Here is a 12,745-nt window from a genome sequence, read left to right on the forward strand (position 1 = left end):
CTAATGGTCTTGATGCCCCCAGTAATCTTCCGCCCCTTGAATCTACCCATTTTGCAGACTACAGCTCCCTGGGCCCCCTAGTGCAGTGACTGATCTGTGTCTTAGTCAAGAGCAGGGCTGAGCAAGGTGAGCCGAGAGCCCTGGCGTTACAGTCAGCCAGACCTGATTGAAATCCTAGCTCCGAGCCTCGGTTTCCTCGTCTGTGAAATGGGTGTTAATTATAGCACATAGTAAGGTTCAATAAATAACCACTCTCTGCTTCCACACCTGGCACCAATGTACCCACCACACAGCCTAAGGTGGGAAAAACTGAGTCTAAGAGATAAGAGTGGCTGCTGGTTTTGCAATGCTGCTGAGACCCGTTCAGTAGTCAGGCAAACAGGCCAACTCCTGCTTTCCTTTCCTGCTTTACTCTGTGAATGTGTTCCTAACAATTTTCGAATGCACCGTAAGTCCAGAGGTGGGAATTGGAGAAAGGAGTTTTGTTATTTTTGGTTTGTTTTGTTTTGTTTTTAAGGACCGCAGAGTAAAGAACCTTTCTGTGAAGTGTATAGAGACCCCTAATCTTTCTTTCGAGTTCAGACATTTTGTTGAGGGCTTTCTTAAAGGGTGGCCAACTTGTGGATGCAAATTCTCTGACCAGACTTCTCTTGGGAATCCCTGGGTCCCCTGAAAGAGAACTTGGGTTCTTGCCCTCTTCTCTCCACGTGAGGTTTCCCAGTCCACACCCTCCCTGGGCTCTGAATACGGTCCCACTTTGTGGGCAGAGAGCTGGAATCTTCATCCTCACGGCTCCAGGACCTGACTCAGGGCCTCCTGGAAAGCAGCACTTGTGGAATGAATGAAATGACATCAGGGTTTTGGAGGGCCAGTACATTTATGAAGGAGGTTCAGAGAGCTGAGGTGACATGTCCCAGGTCACACAGCTCATTTGCAGCAGAGCTGGCATCAGGACCCAGAATCTAGTGCTGAGCAGGAGAGAGAGACAAGGGTAGGGGTCAGAAGGCTGTTGTAGGCTAGACTGCCAGTACAGACCAAGTGACCAAGGGCAAGTCATTTCCCCCTTTGGGCTGCAGTACCTCATCTGTCAAAGGGGAAATGGTGAGGATCACAGGAGTCACAGACGTAAACTTTAAAGTCCTGTGGAAATGCAGAGTGTGTTCTATTCCAAGCAACATCAGAGCATCCAATTATTTGAAATGGCACCACCAAACAGATCTATATTAAGTTTGGGAAGAACGGAGTTCTCTTTCTCCTCTTTCTGGTTCTTTAAGATCTGTGAAGTCAAGGGCCAGACTGTGGTTTTGCGTGTGAGAGCTGATGAAGCAAGAGTGTGAGGTGTCCACGTGTCAGTGGGAACTTGCAGGAAAAGCAGTGAACCGTCTCCATTCTGGCCCTCCGCAAACCCACCAGATGAGCTCAGCATTAAATGACCTGCCTCCCTTCTCAGGGGCTCAGTTTTCCCAGCTGCAGAGTGGGGGCCCTGTGGCGACAGAAGGGAAAAGTCGTGGCATGTGATTGCTAATTTCCTCCCTCTGCAGGGCCATCCCAGAGGAACTTGCAGTGCTCTCCCTGGACTCCACCCCATACTTCCTGCCTTAGACTTGGTAAGTCAAGAGGGAGAGACTACAGCTGGGACCCCAGCAGCCTGACTCATGAACTGTGGGCTGAGGCCTTCCCTGGAGCCAGTCTCGGCAAGCAGAGAGCAAAACCTTTCCCTGGCTCTCTACCCCAACCCCCTTCCCTGGGGCTACAATGGTTGCTTTTGTTGGCAAATATTGTATGTCCAAGCTCTTTTCTACTGAGGAAGCCTTTGTTAGGAAGAGGGGACATGGGAGCAGAGCTCAGAGCCTGGGCCAGAAGGTGGAGGAAATGGTTGCGTGGCCAGCCCTGTTTCTGGAGATGATCGGAGCCAAAGCAAAGAAATCTCCTGGCATCTGCTGGAACCCTCCAAGGACGGCAGGTTCTGGGTTCCCAGTCTCTCACCTGAGATGCTGCTTGGATGTTTCTCCTGCTCACAGCCCTCCAACACTTGTCCAACACTCCTCCCGTCCAAAGCCCTGGCAGGAGATGGGGAGATGCAAACAGCTTGCACTGCACACAGTCGGCAACCACCTGGAAGACACGACAGGTGCAAGAGAAAGCCTGACAACCAGGAGAGACAGGGACGGAGAAGAGTGCACCAGATGTGGATGTGGGAGGAGGGTCACCCGTGAGCACCCCCTGAGGAGGAAGACAGCCCCAACCACTGGCACATTCTCCTTTGAGCACAGACAAAACCCTAGAGACTGGAGCTGGAGGTGCCCTGAGACAGTCTCCAAGCCAGTGCCCCAACCCCATTTTACAGGTTCTGTCTAGAGAGGGAGGGGGCTCGCCTCTGGTCACACAGCTAGTTTAGAGTGAGACTAAACCCCTGGCTTCAGAACCCAGGTACCTGCTCTCTCACCTGCAGGAGCACAGCCTCTCTCCCAGGCACCAGCTCTTTCCCTCCCCTGCTCCACCTTCCAAGAGGAGGAAGAGGGGGTTTGAGGTTGAGACAGCAAAATCTCCCCACCTCAGGGGGAGTCACAGACACCCCTAAGGAAGTAAGAGTCTCAGCCTGAGACAGGTCTCTGCAGCAAGAAGCCAGGAGGTCCCTGGCAGGATGTGGATGGGGGAGACGACACAGTAGTGGTATAGGTTTGTCACAGCTTGGGGGCCCAGCAGGTGGCTGTCATTTGTTGAGTGCCAGCTGCTGTGCTTTACATGTTACCCTGAAACACACACAGAGCGGCCCTTTCTTGTATCTCCTGGTGTGACCAGTGACCCTCTGGGCTCTGACGTACTCAGGCGAGGAGAAAGGGATTCCCCCCTAGCTCAGTGACAGCCACACCATCCACCCAGTTAGGAAGCCAGACAGCCAGGCCACCCTAGTCACCAGCTCACCTCCAAGCCCTATGTGCTCAACTCCAAAGGACCCCCAAATACAGCTACTTCCATCTCAAATGCGTCCCCTGCCCCACCAGGTCACCGGCGTCCCTTCAATGGCCACTGCCATAAGTTTGTCCTAACAGATCCTCCTCCCAGCTCTGGCCCCTGACACCTCTTCTCCAACTGCATCCGAGGACATATTTGAATCACACCTTAGATCATGTATCTGCCTTTGCTATAAAACCTCCAAAGGCTCTGTTACTCTTGGGATAAAGACCAGACTCCCTAACACAGCCTATGAGGCTCTGCACAGGGTGGTCCTGCTGTCCTTCCTGCCTCCGTGTCCCCCCCTCACAGCCCTCCAGGCTAGCTCCTTGTATGCACCATGCTTATCTTGCCTCAGGGCCTTTGCACAGGCTGTCCACTCTGCCCTGAATGCTCTATCCTGCCTCTTTGCCCAGTCAGTCCCTGCTCACCCTTTGGACAGCCTTCTAGTCGTCACTCCCTGAAGCCTGTCCGGCCCGCCCAACCAGGGACACCATCTCTGTCCATCTCCTTCACAGTACTTCTCACTGTTGAGTTTCACCTGATTTTGTGTGATTCACAGATTAACATCTGCTTCCCCCGCTGGACCACAAGTTCCACAGGGAGCAGGAACCCTGTCTGGATTTTTTTCCAAATTGTATCCCCAGTGCCTGTCCTGTGTTTGGCACCTAGTGGGCCCTCAATGAATATTAGTTAAATTAATAATCAAATGAATGGAAGCTGGAGAAGGAAAAGTTCATGGAAAATTTGGGGAGTTAACCATTTATAAAAACCGCCTAGCATAGGTAAATCTATAGAGATACTAATTAGGTTACTGGCTGCCACAGCTTGGGGAGGAAAGGAATAGGGAGTGAGTGCTAATGGCTGTGGGGCTTCGATCTAAATTCAGATAGTAGTGATGCCCGCATATATTTAGTATATATGTGACTATACTAAAAACACTGAATTGTACACTTTGGAAGAATGAATTTTATGGTATGTGAATTACATCTCAATAAGGCTGTTAAAAAAAAAGAAAAAAATTGGGTACAACCATTATGGAGAACAGTATGGAGCTTCCTTAAAAAACTAAAAATAGAATTACCATATGACCCAGCAATCCCACGACTGGGCATATACCCTGAGAAAACCATAATTCAAAAAGACACATGCACCCCAGTGTTCACTGCAGCACTATTTACAATAGCCAGGAACTGGAAGCAAGCTAAGTGTCCATTGACAGATGAATGGATAAAGAAGACGTGGTACATATATACAATGGAATATTACTCAGCCATAAAAAGGAACGAAATTGGGTCATCTGCTGCAAAATGGATGGACCTAGACATCGTCATACTGAGTGAAGTAAGTCAGACAGAGAAAGACAAATATCATATGATATTGCTTATGTGGAATCTAAAAAAATGATACAAATGAACTTATTTACAAAACAGAAATAGAGTCACAGATGTAGAAAACAAACTTATGGTTACCAAGGGGGAAAAGGTGGAGAGGAGGGATAAACTGGGAGACTGGGATTGACATACACACACTACTATATATAGATAGATAAGGATAGATAACTATTATAAGGACCTACTGTATAGCACAGGGAACCCTTCTGAATACTCTGTAATGACCAGAAAAGAGTGGATACATGTATATGCATAACTATTCACTTTGCTGTACAGCAGAAACTAACAAAACATTGTAAATCAACTATATTCCAATAAAAATTAAAAAAAAGAAAGAAGGAAGGAAGGGAAGGAGGGAGTGAGGAAGAAAGAAAGGAAGAAAGAAAATTTGGGGAGTTAAGCATTTCCCAGAATAATCGTTCCAGGGGAAAGCCTGAGACATATACTTGCAAGTTCTGATTCCATCATCAACAAGAAGGTCCCCAGGCTCCACAGTCAGGCAGAGATGGGGGGAGAACAGTCGCCTTTGTGTCCCCCGCAACCCTTGAAGAGATACTGAAAATAACAAAGCAATCATCATAGCAGCCACCTACTGACCAGGCACTGGGCATATCTGCATCAGTTCCCGCAACAGCCCTAGGCATGAGTACCCTCATCCCCCTTCCAGGCTCTGCAAGGTTAGGCGATTGCCTCAGGCAGTACTTGCAGCTACTTAATATCAGGCATATTGACTCCCAAGTTGGATGCCAGCCCACAAGCTTCTGAGTACACCGTGGTGCCTGCATGAGATTCCCCCACCCTCATCCCCTTAGAGGTCACCTAGTTCATTTTGTCTTCCTTTTCATTTTCAGAAAACCTTTTTGTTGTGAAAACTATAACACATACAGAAAAGTGCCATCTGCTCATTTTATAAAGGGCTAAACTGAGGCCCAGAGAGCAGAGGTGACCTTTTCAAGGCCACACAGTGAGATCACTCAGGAGCAAAATAATACCCCAAGACTCCCAGTTCCTGGTCAGGTGATCTTAGAGCATCACCACTCTAGGCTCCTCCCACCCAGGACCAGGCCCCTCTGGCCGTTCATCATTGGTTCCCACCTCAGCCCAAAGTGAAGATGAAGAAAAGTTTAGATCTCTTCTTCCTGATACCTGAGAGCCACTGTCCTGCCAAGAAGTTCTAGGCCAGTCGTTCTCAAATCAGGGTTTCCAGGAGCAACAGAATATCGGCATCACTTCAGTGTCTGTCATCAATGCAGATTCTCAGGCCCCACCCCAGGCCTGCTTAATCAGGAACTCAGAGGAGGGGCCCAGTAATCTGTATTTTAACAAGTCCTCCAGGGCATTCTGATGCATGTTCCTATTTAAGAATCATTATTGTAAGCATAGCCTTGAAAATAGGGGCAAAAGTGGGACTGAGAACAAACTCACTGAGGATTTGTGACCTGTTCCTTATTGATGGCTGCCCCCCACCCCTCACCTCCCATCCCATCTCCAAAACCTGAGCTTGAGTTTATGTGAACTCTGAGTCCTTGGCAGAGCTCCGGGACATACAGAGGAACCAGGCCCTTCTCCACATCACCCTTCTCCCTTTTTCCCCCAGCATTCCCTCTGCACATTTTTTGGCAAATGTCTAATGACCGTATCTAGGAGACCCGGATGGGCTAAGTTAACCACAGTGATTTGTCATGCATTACAGAACAGCTGATACCCCCGGGACCAGCTGAACCATGAGATCAGTTAGAAACAATGCTGTCGTGCCCTGTGTGTAGACCTTCTGTGGTTGTGGTTACTGTGTGTTGAGGGTTCAGGGAGAGGAGGTTTCCCTGTCCTTGTAAGGAAGGATGCCAGAAAGGCCAGCTGTCCTTCAGGAACTCTCCTTCTGCCATTTCCTCTCCCCAAACTGTCGGTCTACAATTACAATACCAGCATCCCTCTAGCCAAAGTCCAGTGCAGCCCCTGACACTGGCCCTTTGGGGTTCAAGAGAGGTAGTGAAACTGAGCAGGACCCTGTGTCCCCTGTCTCTTGTTTGTAGGGAATAGGCTTCAGCCTCCAGGACCTTCCCTGAGTTCCAAAGGGCAGGTTCAACGGGTTGCTAATCAGGGAAGTGAGGGGATGCAGAGACAAGGAAGGAGCAATCAAGAAACAATAGTGCAGGGCTTCCCTGGTGGCGCGGTGGTTAAGAATCCGCCTGCCGATGCAGGGGACACGGGTTCGTACCCCGGTCCAGGAAGATCCCACATGCTGCAGAGCAACTAAGCCCGTGCACCACAACTACTGAGCCTGTGCTCTAGAGCCCACGAGCCACAACTACTGAGCCCACGTGCCACAACTACTGAAGCCCACATGCCTAGAGCCCGTGCTCTGCAACAAGAGAAGCCACCGCAAGGAGAAGCCCAGGCACCGCAAGGAAGAGTAGCCCCCACTCGCCACAACTAGAGAAAGCCCGCGCACTGCAACAAAGACCCAATGCAGCCAAAAAATAAAAGTAATTAATTTTTAAAAATATTAAAGAAAAAAAGGAAGAAACAATAGTGCAGCCTTAGGGCAGGGTCCTGGTTCCACCTCAAAGGATACACATAACAATATCTTTGAGCTCTTCTGCAGAACTAAAACCCCCAACAAATGGAAGATGTTAACTACAGTACTTGATGAAGCATTCTTCATTCCAGAGAGGTCACAGTTTGATAACCTCGAGAACCACAGAAGCTCATCAGGAGACCACCTGAGTTCAGATTAAAGGAGCGCAGGCCCTGCACACACCCTGATCCTTAGCAGCAACCCCACCTTTGAACCAGTGCTATAAAACTCCGCACCAAATCCCCCAGGTTGGGACACACAGATTTTGAGGGTATGAGCCCGCTGTGTCTCCCTTTGCCTGTCAAAGCAATAAACCTATTCTTTTCTACTTCACCCAAAACTCTGTCTCTGAGATTTGATTTGGCACCAGTGCACAGAAGCCAAGTTTTCGGCATCACTAGGCAGAAAGCAGAGACCACTCCCATTTCATGGAGCCCCTTGGGTATGACAGAAGGACTTGGAGAGATTTGGCAAGGACCCATTTCTCACAAGCCTTTCTTCCAGTCCTGGTGTCCCCTCAGATGCCATGGTGGCAGCCTGCAGCAGAGAAGAGCCAGGCCTCCATTCTGTTCCTTTCTCCAGATCAGTTGAGTTACATGTAACAACAACAAAATTAAATATAGCTTAATTTATTGCCCCATGTAATATGGAATACTGAAGCAGGCCCATTCCGGCCTGGTTAATTTGGCGACCCAAAAGAATCATCCGACACCCCAGCTCCTTCCTCTTTCCACTCTGCCACGTTTGGTGGTTAGTCTCATCCTCAGGCTTGTCCCTTCTGAGTCACAAGATGGCTGCATTAGTGCCAGGCAACATGTGTTCACCAGATGCGAAGATCACCAGAGGCAATGGAAGAGGGAGTTCTTTCTTGTCCCCACTTTAAAAAAATTTTACTATGCAAATTTTCAAACATACACAAAAGATGACAGAATAGTATGAAGACCCGCCTCTCCCCACTTTCACCCATAACCCAGCTTCAATCATTAGCAGCCCATGGCCAATCATGCTTTCTTTACTTCCTCCCCTCCACACCCTGGGTTATTTGAAAGCAAATCTCAGGCATTATCTCCCATTTAGTATCAGTAGTTAATAGATAAAGACTCTCTCTTCTTTAAAAACAAAACAACATCAACAACAAAAACCATAATGTCTCTGTCACACCTAACAACACACCTAACCACAATTCCTTCAAATCATCTGATATCCCATCATTGTGAAAATTGCCCCAACTGGCACAACTTTTTTTGTTTTGTTTAGGTTTGTTTTTAAGACTTGGTTTGTTCGAATCAGGGTCCAGACAAAGTCCACACATTGCATTTGGCTGATGTGTCACAGAAGAGTCTTTTCATCTAAACCAGGGGTGGGCAAACTACACCTAGGGCCAAATCCCGCCACCGCCCTGTAAACACTCCCACCCACGTCCACTTGTTTACATGTTCTTTGGTTCATTTCTTGCTACAAAGAGAGTGGAGTAGTTTCTCCAGAGCCAGCATGGCCCGCAAAGACTGAAATATTTATTACTTGGTCTTTCCAGAGAAGGTTTGCTGACCCCTAATCTAAACAATTTCCTCCTCTTTTTTTCTCTCCATTTTTTGATTGAAGAAACCAGGACATTTGTCCTACAGAATTCTGCTGCATTTTCTTGTGCCCATTTTGATGAACAAGGTAAAGGCTTCCAGAGGCCCCCTTGCAGCAGTTTGCCCTCAGAGTCCAGAATTGCCCTCAGCCCATTCCTCAACCAGTCCCCAACAAGGGCCAAGGCCCTCCTATGCAACCATAGCTGCTCTGAAGAAGATGAACAAATCATGTTTCTATGAAAAAGGAGGGAGGGCAGTGAATGGTTACTATGTGGGAAGCCCAGATTGATTCCAACTTTCCAAAATGAGCCAACTCAGCAAAATGCCACAGCTGGTCCTGTCTCCCTCTGCGGCTCTAATGGTCAGGGTGGCCTCCTCACTCCCAGGACACAGATTCTCCCTGCTCTGGCTTCCAACTCGTGGCCAACATCTAACAAACTCCTGGCATGCCCCCGTCGCAGCTCTGTGCTGGACACCGGGAGTCAGAGGCGACCGTGGCAGACCAGTCTGTGTGTTCTGAACTCACCGTCTAGTTGAAACAGGAGGGAAGGGGGCAGGGCACAACCTTTAAAAGAATGAAAGAATGACATAGCCCGAGGACACGACATAAACTGATTAGAACCAAGTAGGTCGGGTTCCCCTGGTGGCACAGTGGTTAAGAATCCGCCTGCCAGTGCAGGGGACATGGGTTTGATCCCTGGTCTGCGAAGATCCCACATGCCACGGAGCAACTAAGCCCACGCGCCACAACTACTGAGCCTGCGTTCTAGAGCCCCCGAGCCACAACACAGTTGCAGCCTGTGTGCTGCAACTACTGAAGCCCGTGTGCCTAGAGCCCATGCCCTGCAACAAGAGAAGCCACCGCAATGAGAAGCCCGCACACCGCAACGAAGAGTAACCCCTGCTCGACGCAACGAAAGAAAGCCCGTGTGCAGCAATGAAGACCGAACGCAGCCAAAAATAAATAAATTAATTAATTAAAAAAAAAAAAAAAAAGAAAGAACCAAATAGGTCCAAGATGGCAGATGAGTCGACTTCCACTACACCTTGAGCCTCAGGACACGCTCACTGTAACACATCAGCAAGCTAAATGACACGCCCACAGGCGCCATGACAGTCCCAAGGCCAGCCATAAAGGTCAAAAAGTGGGTGGTGGCCCAATTTCTGGAAATCTCCACCCCTTCCCCAAAATAGCTGGAATACTCCCCCCACTCATTAGCCTATGAAATTACCCACCCCTATAAACACTGACAACCCCATACCCTGGTGCCACTCTCGCCTTCTTAGATGGCCCACACTCTGTCCATGGAGTGTGTATCTCCCTAAATAAACCCTCCTTCACTTTACTATGGCTCGTTCTTGAATTCTTTCCTGCGCAAAGCCAAGGACCCACACTTGGTGGCTGTCCCAGGGACTCGTCTGAGACCTGGGACGTGACCATCCTCTTGAGCCTCACTCTATTTCCTGCAACATAGTGAGGGTCACAGACAAGGGGGCTCTGTTGGGGGGGGGGGTGACCTGCTGGGAGGGGCGTAGGCACAGGTGCTTGAGGGCACAGAGCAGGGACTCCAAACCTATAGGTGAACCGATGGAAGATGCTTCCTGGAGGACATGCCCTGTGGCTGATGGAGAGAAGTGGGCAGGGATCTGACCCTGAGGTGCCTAAAAGGCCATGTCCAGGGCTCTGGCCCATCCAGAGGGCTCCAGCAGCCACCAGAAGCTTCTATGAGTGGGCAGGAGCAGTGTTAGGATTTGGAAAGCTAGTGAGATGTAAAAACTGCTCTCAAATTCCTCACTCACACTGTGGTACTGGGTACTCGAGGATTTAGAGCCTGAAGGGGTGAAAATGTTAAGATATAGTGGGAGAGGGTGCTTATCACAGGATTGTCTGTCTTTCTGAAATACAGCAGATATACACATATTAAGATGTAGATCTTTGTGTTATAGTTTATATTTAAATATATAATTTATATAATACATACTATAAAATGTATATTATAAATATTATATATAATGTATATAAATAAATGTATAATATATTATATATTATGATATATAAATGTATAACATATTTAATATATAATACAATACATACTTTAGTAACTATATAATGTGTTATATAATTATGTATCGATATAAACTATAATATAAAGATATATACCTTTGGGACTCCCCTGGTTGCCCAGTGGTAAAGAATCCGCCTTCCAATTCAGGGGACACGGGTTCGATCCCTGGTCAGGGAACTAAGATCTCACATGCCATGGGGCAACTGAGCCCGCATGCCACAACCACTGAGCTCCCGCACCTCAACTAGAGAGCCCGCGTGCCGCAAACTACAGAGCCCACATGCCGCAAACTACAGAGCCCACTCACTCTGGAACCCGCGTGCCACAACTAGAGAAGAGAAAAACCCACATGCAGCAATGAAAGATCCCGCATGCCTCAATGAAGATCCCACGTACCACAACTAAGACACAACGCAGCCAATAAATAAATAAATAATAACTCTTCCAGAAAAAGATATTTGCCTTACATATATATTTGATATACTTCAGAAGGACAGAGAATACTACTTTGTTTCTATATATTGTCAACACGGTGGAGTAGCAGTCTGGTGGTGAAATTGAGTCTCTGAAATGCAATTCAGGTGGTGGTGACTTCTCTTTACTCAAGGCCAACTTTGCTCCAATAGGTTGCCCTGGGCTGTGCCCCTCTTTGAGCCTCAGTTTTCTAAATCTGGATAATGAGACTACAAATATCTGCCTCCCATCAAGAACAGACACAAACCACACCAGCCATGTCTGAAAGCTCTTTAAGAACCAGCACAGAGAAGGCATAATATTATTGGCACTTCTGCTTCCTTCTTAGCCCCTAAAACTGAAAGCCCTGAGTGACTTAGAAGACCCTGCCCTCTGCACCACTCAAAGGACAGAGTGGTTGGAGGTGAATCTACGTTCACTCATTTCCAGGATGACCTGCCCCTTTTCAAACTGAGGGCAACCCAGGTGCTCACGCTTTGCCTGTGAAATTCTAGCCTTCCAGCGCACAGAGCTTTCATAAGCCCTAGCTTCAAGTCATCACGAGTCGAAAACTGTCATGTGTGCAACCTCCAAAAGAGGGAGAGGCTGTCACCCGCCATCCAGCCATGGAGAAGGCTGCATACGTTTATTGAGCATCAACTCTGTACTGGGCATGGTGGAAAGCACTGCAGAGACCCCAGCTCTGACCCCAGTCAGCCCCTCCAGCTCTGCTCTCCATTTACAAACTTTGAGCTAAATTCAGATGACCTGAATGCATACCTGCTTGCGATTCAAGTGGGAAGATGATGTTTCGTGTCACGTCTAGCGTTTGCTCAGCAAGAAAAGAAACTTGGTTGGGAAGTGAGGAGGCCAGGCTCTGGTCAGAACTCTGCTGCTGACTGACTGGGTAGTTCTGGGCAGTCCCTGCTGCCCTCTGCACCAGGAGTGGGTAGATGAGATCATCTCTGTGGTGCCTCTAAGCCCCGACCATCCATGACTCAGCCCCCAGGGCTTTGCACCCCTCAGCCCGGGTGCCTCTGCCCCACGCCTCCATCCAGCAGGCCAATACCCTTCCTTCAAATCCTTTGTCAGTGGTCACCTCCTCCATGAAACGCTCCGAGACATAGAACTACTCCCACTCTCCCAGCCAGCAACTCATCCAATCACACCCTCTTCTGCTCCACGTCTATACCTTGGACAAGTCCGTAGGACTTCCTGTGCTGAAATCATCCATCTGTTTAATAACTGTGAACTAAAGATCTCATTCCACCTTTACTTACTGCCTAGCATATAGTCTGGAACACAGTAAATGCTTTGTAAATGTTGGATGAATCAACGAACGAATGCATCAATTAATCATTTGTGGTTTCTTAAGTCTGCTGCAGTGTTAGGAGATTCCTGTTGTGGTCCGGAGAAAGACACATATTTCCTGTTGAAGCATTTCTTATCAACTTCTTAAGGACAGGGGCCATTCTTGGCTCAGGTTTTGTCTCACCAGAGCTTGGCACCCAGTAGGTGCTCAATGGATGTGTGTTTTGTGGACCAGCATCAAGGTCCCCTCCCCTCAGCCCTCCACACTGGGTGAGCCACTCTCTCCAGGGGGCTCAATGATTCCTCTAAGAGTTTGAACTCATTGCCCTGAAGGGCGTGTGGATTAGGGATTAGATTAGGATAGAAAATGTCTACGCTGGCACCAGTGTGGGGAGCTGCAGGTCAGGCTCCCAT

At 48.4% G+C, this 12,745-nt stretch overlaps 1 long non-coding RNA gene across 1 annotated transcript in view; it reads right to left on the reverse strand.

The window, feature by feature from the left end:
* Positions 1–1,995: 1,995 nt before the first annotated feature.
* The window catches only part of LOC112413563 (uncharacterized), a 36,207-nt gene continuing 25,457 nt past the window's right edge, over positions 1,996–12,745 (reverse strand). Inside the window, exon 3 of the long non-coding RNA XR_003005999.1 lies at positions 1,996–2,115. This is a non-coding gene — a long non-coding RNA (uncharacterized LOC112413563). The remainder of the gene's footprint in view (positions 2,116–12,745) is intronic.

Source organism: Neophocaena asiaeorientalis, unplaced genomic scaffold, assembly GCF_003031525.2.
Source record: "Neophocaena asiaeorientalis asiaeorientalis breed wild unplaced genomic scaffold, Neophocaena_asiaeorientalis_V1.1 scaffold31, whole genome shotgun sequence".
Classification (NCBI taxonomy): domain Eukaryota; kingdom Metazoa; phylum Chordata; class Mammalia; order Artiodactyla; family Phocoenidae; genus Neophocaena; species Neophocaena asiaeorientalis.